The sequence below is a fragment of the Phascolarctos cinereus genome, unplaced genomic scaffold, assembly GCF_003287225.1.
Source record: "Phascolarctos cinereus isolate Bilbo 61053 unplaced genomic scaffold, phaCin_HiC Scaffold_5;HRSCAF=322, whole genome shotgun sequence".
NCBI classification, from domain to species: Eukaryota; Metazoa; Chordata; class Mammalia; order Diprotodontia; family Phascolarctidae; genus Phascolarctos; species Phascolarctos cinereus.
In genome coordinates, this window is record NW_027555958.1 from 423,285,252 (window position 1) to 423,302,628 (window position 17,377).

Consider the following 17,377-nt stretch of genomic DNA (forward strand, 5'->3'; position numbering starts at 1 on the left):
CCTAGTGCCATTCCTAGAATAACCTGTCCTAAATGTTTCCACATTTCCTCCTAATTTGCTTACAAAACGAAATTAACTTTTCTAATATTTAAGATACTTCACAAGCATTTCAGAAAAAGAAGGCAAATTTAAAAAAAAATATCGAGCACAGAATTGTTATTTCAGGGCATATAAATCTTCTAAGTTCTAATTTAGACAAACTGATTGACATAAACATAACCAGTTCTCATTCTCATGTCTCCTCATATGTAATCCACTACCACTTTGCATAAACCTGGCAACTTACCCCTAATCCAACTCCTCAAACCCCTGGTTTCTCTTCTTATTCAAGACTTCTCCCATCAAGTTTCAACATAATGCTTATTGGAGGCCTGCTAAGTAGCAAGCACTGTGATTAAGTGCTAGGGATATAAAGGAAGGAATTGTTCCTTGCCCTCAAGGATCTTATAGCTTAGTATAATTGCTAAGAAAAAAAGAGACTCATGTGGAATTTAACTTTTTAGCTATATTTTCCAGCAATGTGATTGAATTGTTCTGTTACCTCATAAGTGTGAGTTTCTTCCAATAATGCATATCACAACTGATCCACATTTGACCATCCTATGGGGCCCTTGTCATGTCCTCCCAAAGGTTTGCCACAGGAGGGTCCACCTAACCTACAGGAGGCCTTCCTCAATTCCTCCCAACATCAAAATGGGAGCAATGGTACATACTGTCTATCCATTTGTCATCCTTTACTCTTGCCATGTGACTAGCTCATTTTCTCTTCCTGTCACATAATTTTGTGATGACATCTCTTCATATATTGAGATATTCCAGTATCTTCCCTTTCTTTTATTACAGTCCTTGGTAGTCTTAACAAGCAAATATAACCACTTGCTGAGTTGACACCTGTTAGCCACAACCTGGTGGTATTACAACCAAAGCTCTTGAGAAACAATGGAAGGCGGGGTTCGGAGTCACACTGGCCTTGCCTTAGTTTTTTGTGAACAGCTAATTTGTCCACAAGGATCAAGGAATCAAGGAATGCAAGAAGGTTCATTAACTAGACCCATGACCTTAGGCAAGATGTGCAATCCTCATTTAATGGTTAGAGGTTTCAGAGTTGAGATGTGCAACATGGAGCTCTAAATATCTTACTTAAAAGCAACTCCATCTGATTCTATTGAAAGCCACATTACGTTCACACGTATTTGTCATGTTTTGTATCAGTTAGGCTTTGAGCATCAAACTTCCAGCTCTCATTTTCCTACTGTTCCAAGGCTTCGCTACTTATACATTTTTCTCTATAGGCAAATATCTAGTGGTAATGCTCACAAGTTTACAATACTACATGCACAGTAATATACAGTAATGTTTATGTAAAATAATATATCTTTATCTCACATACACACACATAGTAGCTGGTGCAAATATCATTATCACCCTTTTTACAGATGAAGAAATTGAGGTTCAGAAGGTGAATTGTCCTGCCCAAGTTTACTCAGCTAGTAAGCACCATAGCTAGGATCTGAACTCAGGCGTACTGACTATATGCCAGTTATTGTGCTAGGTATAGCGGATACAGAAACAAAAATGAAATGGCCCCTGCCCTCAAAGAACTTATATTCCTTTGAGAGTGACAATGTATATATATACTATCCCCATATATAGATATCTATATATCTTTATATATACATATATATACATACACACATGCATATGAGTGTTGATGTATGCATTATCAACCCAATAGAATTGTTGTGATCAAATAACTTTATTATGTATATATATATATATATATTATGTGGTGTGTGTGTGTATATAATATATAATTCAAACATATATATGAAGAAATTGGGGTTAAGTGACTTATCCAGGGTCACACAGCTAGTAAGTGTCAAGTGTTTGAGGTTGAATTTGAACTAAGGTCCTCTTGACTCCAGGACCAGTGCTCTGAACATAATATAAATTTAACTATTGTTTGCAAAGTCTTGTTTGTAGGTCCAGAATTTGAGCTCATACCAATGTATGTAACATGTAAGTTTGAATTTTCTCCTAGGAAACCACTCAAACACCAAGAAGCATGACTGAAGATAAGCCATACTAATTAGTCTTTATAATAATTTTCTTGTTGTTGGTTGCTACATGATTTGAAAGGTAGATATGTCTGGTTACATGAGACTTCCTAAAGTAAAAAATTTAAATTCATGCCTATTACCGCTATTGTCCCATTTGCTGTATTTTTGTCCTACGTAATCACTACATTTTCATACTCTATAACGAACTCTCAGAAATGAACAATGTTGCCAAGATGTCAAAGGACATAGATGGCTCCATTATCATTCGTGTGTATCACTCTTTTGAAGAAATTATACCTGTGGTCTATGAGAGGCAGAATAGTCTCATGAAGAAGAAATGCTATCTCTCCCTACTCCAACCCATTCTCCATGCACACCTGCCAAAGTAATTTTCTTTAAGCTCAAGTGTGACCAGGTTACTTCTCTACTCAAAAAACTTCAATGGCTCCCATTAATTCAAGTATAAAATCTGAGCTCTTCTGTTTAGCACGTTAAGTTCTTTAAAACCAGCCGTATGTTCTATAGCCTAGGCAACTGGTCTTCTTGCACAACACTCCATCTCTCATCTCTTCCTTGGTTGTCCACAGTGCCTGGAATGTGCACCCTTCTCAATGCCTCCTAACAGAAAGAAATCTCTTGTTCCCTTCAAAATTTTGATCAGTTACTGACTTCTTCATCAAATCTTTCCTAATTCCCTATATGCTAGTTGGCCAACTAACATTTATTAAGTATGTACTATATACCAGGCACTGTGCTAAGTGCTGAAGGTGCAGAGGAAGGCAAAAGATTGTCCTTGCTCTCAAGGAACTCACAGTCTAATGGAGTAAATAGTATTCAAACAACAAATACAGCTAATACATAGAAGGATAAATTGGTAGTGGTTTCAGAGGGAAGACACTAAGATTAAGGAGGACTAGGAAAAGCTTCTTATGGAAAATAAGGCTTTAGATAAGACTTGAAGGAAGCCAGGGAGGTTAGGACATGGAGATGAGGAGGAAGATGCTAGTGCCTTCCCTTTCCCCCACCCCCAACAAAGTCCTGTATTTATTTTGTACACACACACACACACACACACACACACACACACACACAAATATATAAATGCACATATATGCATACATTGAGGTATATATACACACAAATATGCACATATGTATCATATCTATGTGCATATATATGTCTATATGCATGCATATTTGTGCATATGCATACATGTACATGGGCATAATAACATAGGTACTGGACCTGTGATTTTGTTAGTAAACTCCCAGTTCCTTATACCAACGCAGGCTAGCATCTTCACTGCGTAATCTAGACTTAGAAAGTTTTCTAAAACTTTGGAAGGTTAAATGACTTCCCTAGGGTCACATAACTACTATGTGTCAGAGATGGGACATGCCTACACCAATGAGGTCATCTAAGTATCAAAGTAACCACTTACATTAACGTGATGCTTTAAGGTTGCAAAGTACTTTCATATATGTGATCTCATCTAATTTTCACCACAACCAGGGACATGGATAGAAGGATTATCATCCCATTTTACAGATGAGGAAACTGAGGTACAGAGATATGGGGTCACCCAGTTAGTAAGTGCTGGAGCTGTCCCTCTAACTCAGGACTTTCTGTCTTCTAGTCCAGGATTATTTCACTATATAATCTTGGTTCAGTCTCAGACTGTGCACATATTCCTCTGGGATTCTTTGAGATAAAAAGGGGGCTGCAGAAATAGAGTTTGATGAGGATTTATTGACAGCCCAGAGCTGTCCCAGAAGCACATGGTTCTCTTACAGGGTTTGGGGGCTGGGGGAAGTATGCTCAAGGTCTTTCCCTCAGGACTTAGACTGTACCCCAAAGCAGCCAGTGTGACTGCGGAGGCAGATCTGAGCTGTTGTGACGAGCCCACAGCTCCAAAGAGCAGGCTTCAGTTGGGTTTCCTGTAATGGAACCAGACAGCCAGGTGCTGGGGGACTTAGAAACCAGGCAGTTAATGGATTTGGGCTCAAGTGATTGTCTCAAAGCTCATTCATCATTGCTCTTAACTCACAGAAACCTCGCTGCAAACACTGGAGGAGACATCACCACCCCCCATCCTGTGCCAAATCCCCAACCTTGGCTGTTTTAGGCAAGTGCAGACAGAGGAGAGGTGCATTGTACTTCAAAAAGCTAGAAACACTCAAAACACAGCCTGGGCCTTTAGGAATGCCTCCCTCATGAGCATCACGCTCTGAATAGGAAACTGCTGGGGAGCCAGTCCGTTCTGTCACTTGTCCTGTGATCTTGGAGAAATGAGCTTTTGTTATCTTGGTTTTTAAATGAAGGGCTTGAGAAGTTGCATGATGAAATTCTAGTTGTACAGTCAAAGTGACCTGGACACTCAGACACTTACTAGCTGCATGACCCTGAGCAAGTCACTTAATCCTGTTTGCCTCAGTTTCCTCATCTGTAAACTACAGGGATGCACCCTATAACCTCTAAGTTCCTTCCATCTCTAAATCAATGATTCTACAACTGTAGAAGCCCTAAAGCCCCTTCCAACTCTTATTTTTTTGCACGGGTTCCCTGACTTCGGAGGTCCCTAAGTAGGGGTCAGGCTGGTTACTGGTTACACTTGCTGGGTCTGTTATAGTGTGAATTCCCTGGCTGCTGTGTTCTTTTCCAACCCTCCAATTCTCTGATTCTCTGACTGCCTAGGTATAGAAAAGCTGGAGATAAGTTATTCTTCCTGAGAAGTAATGTTCACCAACTGCATTTATTAAGTACCTATTATGTTTGGCACTGGGGATGTAAATCTTTTGTGATCAGGAGGATTTTTTCCCTCCCTTTAGTAAGTCTGAAAGTGCTATTCCTCTTTGAATCCTATCTTTTCCCATTATTTTCCTTGATATTTTAGACCTTTTGTTCCTTCGAATGAATTTTATTATTTTTTATCTAATTCTATTACACCTTTGCTAGTATACCTTTGATAGTTTGATTGGTATATCATTAAATCTATAAATTAACTTTGGTAATATTGCCATTTTTATTATATTGGCATATATATTGTATATATATAGCATATATATTATTATAGTATTACATATAATATATAGTATTACATGTAATATATTGGCACATATTATATGTTGGCATAGCCTTGCTGTGAGTACCGAATATTTTTCCAGCTTTTTAATTTTTTTCTTGCTTTGTAATTGAATCCATTAAAGTGTTGAATGTGCTTTGGTAGCTTGAAGTCCAAATATTTTATGCATTTTATAGTTATTCTGGATGAGATTTCCCTTTCCATTATCGATATTTTGGGGGTCGGGGTGGGGAGGGATAGGAGGGAACAATCATTTATGAAGCACTTATTATGTGTCAGGCATTTTGCTAAGAACTTTACAAACATTATCTCATTTTATCCTCACAACAACCCTGCAAGGTGGGTGTTATTATTATCCCTATTTTATAGATGAGGAAACTGAGGTAGACATAGGTTAAGTGATTTGCCCAGGCTTACACAGTTAGTAAGTATTTGAGTCTAGGTTTGAATTCAGGCCTTCCTGACTTCAGGCCCAGCATTCTATACACTGTACCACCTAGATTTTGTTGTTATAATTGTTATATAGAAATGCAATTGATTTTCCTGGGTTTATTTGTAGGCTTCGACTTTGCTGAAGTTAATGTCTCAGTTTCTTTCCTGATTCCTAGGATTTTCTAAGTAAACAATCATGTCATTAGCAGATAGGAATAGTTTTGTTTCCTCTTTGCCTATCATTAACCTTAAATTTCTTTTTCTTGTTGCTCATATTTCTATAACTATCTAAAATAATAGCAGACAGAGTCAGCATCTTGTACTTACTGGGAACTTCCCCCCCGCCTTGCATATGATGCTTTATCATAAATGAATAATATACTTAATTTTTTTTCTGTATCTATTAAGATAAGAGGGTTCAGAGTATTTTGTTTTTGCTATAATTTATTATGTTAATTGCTTTTTCTAACCTGGAACCATCTTTCCATCCCTGGTATAAATTCAAATTGGTCAAAATGAAAAATTTTTGATACAATTTTTTGGTCAGGATTTTATTTAAATTTTTGAAGCAATATTCATTAATTATGTTGGTTTATAATTTTTTTTTGTCATATCATTTCCTGGCAGATCCAGGTATTAGTATTAGATATTAGGAATTGTCTCATAAGAGAAGTTTAGTAAGATGCTTTCTTAATCAGTTTGGGAGAATAATTTGGGTAATATCTGTAATAAATGTTCTTTGAATGCTTGATAACATTACCCTGTAAATCCATGGGGACCAGGAAGATCCTCCCTCCCCCTCCCCTTTAGCAGTTTCTTTACAGCTTGTTTCTATTTCCTTTTCTGAGATTGGATTACTTAAGATCTCTGTTTGGAGTTCTGTTGTTCAGTTGTTTTTCAAATTTTCCAGTTGTGTCTGACTCTTCCTGATCCCAGTTGGGGTTTTCTTGGCAAAGATACTGGAGTGCTTTGCCATTCACTTCTCCAGCTTACTTCACAAGTGAGGAAACTGATGCAAACAGGGTTAAGTGACTTGCCCAGGGCTGCACAGCTAGTAAGTGTCTAAAACCAGATTTGAACTCAGGAAGATGAGTCTTCCTGATTTCAAGACCAACGCTCTGTCCACTCTGCCACCTCACAGCCCAAGAGTTCTGTTAGTTTGGGCATTTTATGTTTTTGAAAGCATACCTCTATTTCTTCTGTGCAGTCAGTTTTGTTGGCATGTAACTGAACAGTAATTTCTGATCATTTTATTTTTGTCTGGTTTGGTTGTGATTTGCTTTGTTTATTTTCTATTGCATTGATTTGATTTGCCACCCTCTTGAATGCAACAGAATTGCGGGATTAAGCTACAATGTGGCCAGATCCAGGTTACAGCTACCTACCCGAATCTGATTAATTAAGATTACTCATAATTCACCATTCCTAGAGAAGGGGTACCTGGTGTTAGGAGCTGTAATGAGCTCTAGGATGAATTATTAAGTTGGCGAATCATTTGCTCTTGGCTGGCCTGCCCTACTTCCAGCCTCCTTCAATCTGGTGCTCAATGCCTTCATGTTACTTTCTGGCTTTACTGTCCCATACTCCACTGTGGACAATATATACATATACATATGTGTGTGTGTGTGTGTGTGTGTATGTGTGTGTGTGTGTGTGTATATATATATATATATATATATACACATACACATATATATACATATGCACACACATACATATATACACATATATAATTGTATATATAGTATATTATATATATTATTGTATCTATATTATGTGTATGTATTTATAGCCACATATATATATATATGTATATATATGTATGTATTTTTTTTTACCTTCCTTTCCTCTTATCAAAACTTATCTTCCCTTTTAGCCCTTCTGGCTCCTGTTCCCTACAAATGGAAAAAATGGATAATACGGGGTTAATGATTAATCTTCCATTTCCTGACATTTTAACTGTGGGTTACTGAGGAGATGTCTTAACCTGAAGAAGTCATTCAAATTGTGAGAATTTCCAGTGTCAGAGGAACACACCTGTGGTAGGCAGGTAGGGCCTTATGGCATCTCTCAAGCCACACCACATAGGTGACTACCTCCTTGGTCTAGGCAGAGAATTGGCCCTGTCACTGGTATTCTCCTATGTCTTGAGGAGCCTTCTGTCCCTTGCTTCTCTTCTGTTTCTGAGTGCCATTTGACACACTGCCCAAGTCATTGCCAGCTAGAGTATTGACTGTTGCAACAGTGGGTGTGATCATATAGTGCTCCAGAATGCAGATCCCAGAGCTCCTGAAGTCAGTTTGGAAAAAGGTATTAAGCTTTCAGAGCTCCAATAGCCCAAGGACTTGAACCAGGGTAAGTGCCAGATGGCCTTCTGAGGAGAGCAGCTTCCTGTATGGTTTTGAAGAAGAACCTTGTACTCAAGGGACGGAAGAAGAGTGGAGGGCAGCGCAAGGGGATAAGAAATCTTAGTAGCACATTAGCTAGCTAGCCATACACTCCTTCTTGTCCTCTTTCCCCATTATCTCCATTTCTCTTCTATCTGCATGCCTTTGCTCTGCCCCATTTTCCCTCCTTCCATGCCTGGAATGGAGGCCTCTGATACTTCTGTCTGGTGTAGTCCTTTCCTTCCTTTGAGCCGTATCTCAGACATCATCTACTCCAGGACCCCTCCTGATCCCCCTGGCTTGAAGTGAAAGATTTCTCTAGTGCTTTGTCTAAATCTCTCCTTTGCCATTATGCTCTCTTTTCTATCGTGGTTATTTGTGCAAATTACCTCACTTTAAATTAAAAGCTGTTTGAGAACTGGGTCTTTCATTCATTTATTTGTTTGTTTATTTGCTTGTTTATTTATTTGTTTGTTTGTTTATTTTTTAGGCAATTGGGGTTAAGTGACTTGCCCAGGGTCACACGACTGGGAAGTGTCAAGTGTTTGGTCTGAGGCCAGATTTGAACTCAGGTTTTCCTGACTTCAGGGCTAGTGCTCTATCCACTATGCCACCTACTGTCCCTAGAACAGGGTCTTTGTCTTTTATGTTTTTGCACTTTCACCACTTAGCATAGTGCCTTGTGCCAAGGGCACTTAATACTAGTACTACTGCTATTCAATCATCAAGCCTTTATTAAGTGCCTACTATGTGCCAGGCACTGTGTTAAGCCCTGATAATATAAAGAAAGGCAAAAAACAATCTGCACTTTCAAGGAGCTCAGTCTAACAGCGAAAACAATATGAAAACAACTATGTACAAGCAAGTTATATACAGGATAAATTGGAGACAATCAACAGAAGGAAGGCACTGGAATGAGGAGAGATTGGAAAGGCTTCCTGTAGGAGGTGAGATTTTAGCTGGGACTTCAAGGCAGCCAGGAGATGAATTTGAGGAGGAAGATCATTCCAGACATTGGAGACAGCCAGAGAAAATGGGCCAGAGTCTAGAGATGGAATTTTCTTTTATGAAACAACAAAGAGGCCAGTGTCACAAGATTGTAGTGTGTGTGTGTGTGTGTGTGTGTGTGTGTGTGTGTGTGTGTGTAAGATCTAAGAAGATTGGAAAGTTAGGTTGAGGTGAATTATGAAGGGCTTTGAACACCAAACAGAAGACTTTATATTGATCCTGGAAGTTATAGGGAACCACTGTAGTTTATTGAATAGGAGGGTGACATGGTCAGATCTGAGCTTTAGAAAGAGCACTCTGACAACTGAAGGAAGGAATGATTGGAATGCAGAGAAACTTGGAGCAGGGAGACCAAACAACAGTAGCAATGTCAGAGAAGAGAAGGGACATCTGCTATCATTTATATAGCACTTTAAATGTTATAAGGAACTTTTAAAACATTATCTCACTTGCTCTTCCCAATAACTCTGGGAGGTAAATACTATTATTATTTTACAGATGAGGAAGCTGAGGCATACAGAGGCTGACTTTCTCAGTGTCATATGACTAGTATCTGAAGTCATATTTTAATTCAGGTATCCCTGGCTCCAGGTGCTTTACCCACTATACCACCTGGCCACCTCCAATACAATAAATGCGGGTGGATAAACAGACAGATGGACTCAGAAAATAAGGAGAGCAGGGATTATAGAAGTAGATAGAAGTAAACAAATAAGAGGAAGCTTAGTTATTGTTGGGTATTATATATCTATATTTATATACACTGATGACAATTTATAAAGTGAGGGAGGTTCTATATACAGTGACTATTCTTCTCATCATTGGCCTGAGTATGTTAGGCAGTGGAAGGATGCAGAGAAGGGAAATTAAATCAGAAAGGAGAAATGAGTGGTGATCAGTGGTCAGAAAGAAAGTAGGTTGAGAAGTTAGAATACTTCTTAAATAATAGCTATGTTACTGCTGGGATGGTTGAGGGGCTGGTGTATGGGACAAAACAGATCATTTCTTTCAATGTCTACCACCACAATCTCAGAGTGGTTTATAATGGGAGGAAGGTCTATAATGAAGTTCAAGGACCAGGATAATAGTACAATAGGAAGAGGCTAAAGTAGTACTTATCCTGTATTATGCCTTATTATTGAGCATACACACACACACACACACACACACACACACACACATACACACACTCTTGCATATATGTACATACTATATGTTTGTGTCTATGTCTGAACATCCCAGGTCATAAAATGGAGGGTCTATTTGGCACCAACTGTGATGATTGTAGCATTTCCACTTATCCATATGACTTATATCATCATTGTATTCATGTCTTCCTTCCTATTTCCATTTGATTATAAGCACCTTGAGAACAAGGTTTGCATTATATATGTAAGAGAACATCTCATTGGAATGGTAAGGTTTTCCATCAGGAAGATAATTAAGTGAAACTACTGCCTCTAGCACTGCTTGAATTCTCTAATTTCTGATTCCAAAGTTATCATGTCTGAGAGGTTGGGGTGGTGGGCTGGTGCTCCCCTTTAAAGTCCCTTGATTCAGGTTAGTGCTGTAAGGCACACAGTTCTGCAGTCCTGAGATAAAGTTTATCCAGAAATTCAATGTGCTAAAAAGAAAGAAGGATTATGTTTCTGGTGAAGTGTCCAAGCTGACTATAGTGTAGGAAGGTTGTGATGGTTAATTTGAATCATGTTGGGCTTTTTTGAAAGAATACCATTGTTTCTTAATTGTAATTTTGAAGATAAGACCATATGGTTTAGTTCTGCTATGATCAGTGTCTGGAATATAATGGAGAACACCTTAACAGTAAGAGTTATTCAAAGGTTAAATGAGATGCCCCTTGAAATTCATCCTCACTAATAATCTTCAAGGTGAGATCTCAAGAGTCCATTTCTTGGTATGTTGTAGAAGGGACTTATTTTCAGGTGCAGGTCAGATTAGTCCTTTGCAATTCAGATATTTGTGATCTTGTGGGAGAAGAAAAATGTATAGTGACAAAGCATGGTGGCTTGAGGTTTAATCTGAGAAAGTACAGCCCCAATAGCCACACTGGAGGTGTCTGCTTTTACCAGAAAGTGACACTGGGAATGGGGGTAAGCCAGGACAGGAGTGATGGTAAAGCACCTTTTGCCACCCTGGAATTCTCTTTCAGCTAGGGTTGGTTGGGTACTGGAATCTCGAAGATTTTTCAGAAAACCACTGATGGGAGTGGTAGTGGTTAGAAATCAACAGTGGAGTTGTAAGAATACCTAGTCAACTCCATGAATCTGTCTGGGTCCTTCATAGTCATTGGAATGTCCCATGTGAGGATGATTTTTACCTTCTAAGGTTGTATCTTCACCTCTTGGAGGCACATAATTCACCCCAAGAGCTCCAATTCTTCCTTAACCAACTTTGGGAGCAACTGGCACTTATGAGGTTCCACCAGAAAGACATAACAGCTGGGTGAGTTTCATGTTATATAGGAAGTAGATCAGAATGTTGCCAAGGTAATTGACTCCTCCCTGATTTAGCAGGTCTAGGTTATATCCTTCACCAACTCCTGTCATGACACATGCATTACAGTATCCAAATATCCATAAGTTACTCAGATTATCTGAGCCATGTGTGAAATGCAATTTTCCATTCATACCTTTGGCAAACATATTATACATGTGCACTTCAGGTCCAGCTTTGGGAAAACTGGGGAATGTCCCAACTACTGTTCTTACAAAGTCTCCTATGGTAAGAGGTAGCGTTCAATAGCGATGATCATGTTAGGATCTCTCTACTTGCTATACAGACTTGGTCCTCAGTTTTTTAATTTCACAAAGAACTACCAGTGCTTTTGTGGGGGGAAATGGACGTCAAGATGCTCACTCTGTGGAAATGTAACATAACAAGCTAAAAGAGCTATTTGTAAGAAGCATTAGTCCAACTCCATCATTTTATAGGTAAGAGTCGCATGGACCCTTGGTCTGCTCAATGTAACAACTGTGTCACGAGGACCAAAGCCTCTAGTACAAACTTCATTGAACATATCCTCATTGACTAGAAATTCTGAGCTTGTTGACTTTAATTTAATTGAATTGATTCAGCAGCAAAGTCTCATTTTCTTATGCACTGAATATCTCTAAGAAATTCTGGTAGTCTCTAGAGAATATTGATCCAACTGATGATGGAAAATAACTGCTTAACCTATGGACCGTTACCTCTGAAGTGCTGGACATGGTGAGCCAAGTAAAAAGTGATCTTCCACACATTCCAAGTAATCTGTGGATCATTCAGCTTTGGCCATCTCTCCACCCCAACCCCACTAGCAAGAAGAGATTAGAATGAAAATATCTTACTGATGACTTACTAGGCCTTCTTGTTGGAGAAAATATTATTTATCTTTACTGCTATAGGGAGTATGCAAGGTTAATTCTGTTTTCTGGTAAGCAAACTCAAAGGGCAAAGAATCAATAGTGGCCCCAATATCCAATGCTGCTAGAATACAGAGGACTCAGTGATTGAGAACTTTGAGGTCCACTGATAGGAATAGATGCCTGGCCAGCCCAAGCCCTAGTGAGAAGAGGTGGAAGGATAGAAATCCTATTACTAGTGGTCCTGTCTACTCATTTGTCTCATGGTTTCCTCATCTCCCAACTATGATCAGTTGGTTCAATAGTGGCCTTCATGTAAATAATACGGGTGCAAACCGTTCTGCAGCTACCTAGCTTATTTCAACTGGGGAGAACAGACCCAAACTAGTTGCATAAATTCTGCTGTGTGATTCCTGATGATGTAATTAAGGTAAGGTGATCTGGAACTATCAACTCAAATGCTGGCAGGGTGTGTATGAAATTGATCTTCAATGCAAAGATTCTACTTAATTCATATTGGCAGAGACATGGCTAGTTTCTTTTTCAAGGATTTATCCTTAATTTCTTTCTAAGACCCTTAATAATTTGTTCCATTAGAGTAGCCTCTTTGCAAGCCAAATCTCCACTCACTGTTCAGAAAGTATTAGAGTTGTTAACAGCTAAGTCCAGTCCCTGTCTAAGGTCCTGAATCTTCCTTTTGACTTTCAGACCAAGTCTCCAGCAAAACTATTTTTTTTAAAATTTGGAGATAAAATTATCAGCCATCAAGTAGAAGCCCCTCTTCCTTTTTAATTATGTCAATTATTGACTGATCCAAATAATCAAGAAATTGCCAGGACAACTTTGGTCATTGGGGAGTTGGTAGGGGGTAGAATAGGGCCAGAAACACTGACAGCTTGTCTGACTGGTCAGAAACTCTTTTAAGCTTCCCAAACTAGCTAGCCCAAGGCTACTATTTATGAAACCTCATGAGACCTTGGTTAGGCAAATTGCCTAAAAAAAGGAATCTGTTCATGGGAGTTAGGGACCAAGTGCTTTTGAAGCAAGACTGAGAAAAAATAGAATCAAGGTATGAGTAAGTCAGTAAATGTTAAGCACCCCCTGTGTGCCAGGTACTGTGCTAAGTGCTGGTGATACAAAGAAAAAAGGGAAAAGGGAAAAGAAAGTTCCAGTCCTGAAGGAACTCACAGTGTAATGGTGGAGATAACAAACAAACATGTACAAACAAGCTATACGCAGCATAAACAGGAGGTAAATAAGAGAGGGAAGGTTCTGTCATCTCTGTATGGAATGCAGAATAATCAGCAACTAGAGCTAAAGAGGATCAAGATTGCAGATCTAGAGCTGAAAGGGCCGTCTAGTTGTCTCTGTCACTTTACAGAGTAGGAAACTGAGGCAAATGGAGGTGATGTAACATGCCCAAGGCCACACAGGTAAGAAATCCTGAGATAAGAATTAAACCCAGGTCTTGTGACTGCAGAGCTTTTCCTTTTGGATATGGGAACTATCTTGGTTAGAAGTTTAAACTTGCATGTCCACAGTCCTATGACCAGTAGAAGGATATTATGAACACCCACCCAACGATGGCTCTGCCAGTTTTTTGCATCTCTACTAGTAATTGGGTTTGAGCGCCTCATATTTTAAAGATAACTGCACAAATTGTTAACTTGCATTGATGAGATCCCATCTTTATAGCTATATTTAGTCTAAGCAGTGTGCCCCTTCTCCCTCAAGCATCTATGAGCAAAAGTGTTTGGTAAATAATTAAGTGTTAACCAAATTGTGGAAAGCAGATTTAGCCCATTCAAGAAAACCACTTTAGTAGCACGCATTTAAATAAAGCAACATGCTAATTATAAATTATTCTCATCTGTTCAATGAAACAAGTTGGGTAGGACCTCTATCCCTGAAGGAGTAGCTTAGGGATCTATCCTCAGCCCTGTGTTCTTTAACAATTTCATCAGCAACTTCAGTAAGGGCACAGATGGTATGCTCATCAAATTTGCAGATGCAACAAAGCTGAGAGGGATAGCTAACACACTGGATGACAGAATGAGAATCCAAAAGCATCTTGACAGGCTAGAGGTTTGGGCTAAATCCAATAAGATAAATTTTAATGGGGATAAATGTAAATTCCTAAAATTGGATTCAAAAAATCAGCTTCATGAGTACCAGATGGAGGAGGCATGGTTAGACAGCAGTTCGTCTGAAAAAAAATTAAGGAGATTTAGTGGACTACAAAATCAATATGAGTTATCATGATGACATGGCTGCTAAAAAAGCTAATTCAAGTTTAGATAAAATGGTTAGAATGAGAGAGATGATAGTTTCATTACACTCTGCCCGACAAGACCACCTGGGATATTGGTTTCAGTTCTAAGGACTATACTTTAGGAAGCACTTTGATAAACTGGAAGGTATCCAGAGAAGGGTAAACTGGGGTGATGAAGAGCTATGAGGTTATGTCATGTGAACGTCGTGGAAGGATCTGGGGATATTTAGCTTGGAAAATAGAAGGTCTGAAGAATAGGGTCTCGAATGTAATAGATAGTTCACAAAGACAGCATCACAAGTACAAAATGGCAAGGAATAATTTGAAAATTGTCTGAAGAAAAGATCTAGAGGTTTTAGTGGACTACTAGCCTAATAGGAGGCAACAGTTATATGACAGTCAAAGAAATCTAATAGGATGTCTGGTTACATCAAGGAAGGAATAGATTTCTAGGAAGGATAATGTGATAGTGCCATTGGATTCTGTCATAGCTCACATCTAGAATATCATTTGGCTGGACAACATAGTTTAGGGAGGCTACTAATAAACTAGTGAACATCTGGAGAACAACTTGTCCAGTAAAGAGTCTTGAGATTATGCCATATAAGTATAAGTGGGAGGAACTGGAGATATTTAGAATAGAGAAGACTTGAGAGGGAGTGGTGGCTATATTAAAATTTTTGAAAGGCACTCATGTGGAAGAAACATTAGACTTATTCTGTTCAACCCTAAATGACAAAGCCAAGAGTTTTGGAACTTGGGAATTGCGAAGTGGCAAATATAGGCTTAACATGAGATAATTTACCTTATTCTATCTCTCCCTTCCCTATTCTCCCAGTGCATCTCTGTTTCTCACTTCTTAATTTGATTTTTTTGAAATCATCCCAAAATAGTCAACTTACATCCATCCTGTCTATATATGCTCCTTTTAACTGCCCTAATAATGATAAAGTTCTGAAGAATTACAAGTATCATCTTCCTATATAGGAATGCAAACTGTTTAACCTCATAGAATCCCTTATTATTTCTCTTTCATGTTTACCTTTTTATGCTTCTCTTGAGTCTTGTATTTGAAAGTTAAATTTTCTATTCGGCTCTGGTCTTTTCCTCAAGAAGGCTTGAAAGCCATTAAATATCCATTTCCCCCCTCAGAGATTATACTAAGTTTTGCAGGGTAGCTTTTTCTTTATAACTCTTTGTAATTTAATGTGGAAGCTACTAAATCTTTGTAATTTAATGTGGAAGCTGCTAAATCTTTAATGTGGAAGCTGTGTGATTCTGACCATAGCTCCACAATATTTGAATTGTTTCTTTCTGGCTGCCTGCAATAGTTTGTACTTGACTGGGACTTCTGGAATTTAGCTATGGTATTCCTGGGAGTTTTCATTTTGGGATCTCTTTTGGGAGGTGATCAGTGGATTTTTTAATGTCTATTTTATCCTCTGTTTCTAGGATGTCAGGTCAGTGTTCCTTGATAATTTCTTGAAATATGATATCTGAGCTCTTTTTTTTGATCATGACTTTTGAACAGTCCAATAATTCTTAAATTAGCCCTTCACAACCTGTTTTCTTGGTCAGTTGTTTTTCCAATAAGATACTTCATGTTTTCTTCTATTTTTCATTCTTTTGACCTTCTTTTATTGTTCCTTGATGTCTCATAAAGTTATTAACTTTCACTTGCCCAATTCTAATTTTTCAGAAATTATTTTCTTCAATGAGCTTTTGTACCTTTTCTTCCATTTGGCAAATTCTGATTCTTAAAGAATTCTTCTTTTTAGTGAATTTTTTGTGCCTCTTTTACAATTTGGTCACTTGCATTTTTAAGGTGTTACTTTCTGCAGTATTTTTGTGCCTCTTTTACAAAACTGTTAACTCTCATACATTTCATAAATTTCTTGCATCACTCTCGTTTATTTTACCATTTCCCCCTCTATCTCTCTTATTTGTTTCTTTTTCGTTGTTATTTGTTTGGTTTTTTAGGCAATAGGGGTTAAGTGACTTGCCCAGGGTCACACAGCTAGTAAGTGTCAAGTGTTTGGTGTGAGGCCACATTTGAACTCAGGTCCCCTGACTTCAGGGCCAGTGTTGTATCCACTGCACCACCTAGCTGCCCCTTATTTGGTTCTTAAAATCCTTTTTTGAGCTCTTCCAGGAATTCTTATTGGGCTTGTGCCCAATTCATTTTTTTTCCTTTGAGGCTTTGCTTGTAGTTGTTTTGATATCATTGTCTTCTTCTGAGTTTGTATCTTGATCTTCCCGGTCACCACAGTAACTTTTTATGGTCAGGCTTTTTTTCTTTTGGCTATTTGCTTATTTTCCAGACTATTTCTTGACTTTTAACTTTACGTTAAAGTTGGGTTCTATTCCTAAGGTGGAGTGGGCACTATCCCAAGTTCCATCTTTTTCATGCTGCTGTTTCCAGAGTTAGGTCTGTAAGTTTTTGTTCCTTCTAAGGTAGTATGATCTAAGAAAATTGTGGTCACTGCTTTCCTGGCCTGTGCTCTGGTCTTCACCCAGGAAAGGACCTTATTCTCTTGTAGCCACAAGTGCTAGTGCCCTAAAACTGTGACCAGAGCTCCTGCTCCCCTGAAGCCACAAGTCCTAGTGCTCCTGCTGCTGTTACAACCTCCTCCAGGGCCTGCTGCTGGTTTTGCTGCCACTTCAGCCTGACCACCAACATGGTATGGCCGACCTTTTCTGCCAATCTCCCAAGTTGTCTTGGGCTAGAAAATTGTTTTCCCCCAACCCTTTGTTGTCTACCCCTGTAGCATTTA

General features: G+C 38.7%; 1 protein-coding gene across 2 annotated transcripts in view; it reads left to right on the forward strand.

The window, feature by feature from the left end:
• Positions 1 to 17,377, forward strand: part of RXRG (retinoid X receptor gamma) — a 201,938-nt gene that overhangs the window by 144,968 nt on the left and 39,593 nt on the right. The gene's annotated exons all lie outside the window — the stretch shown is intronic.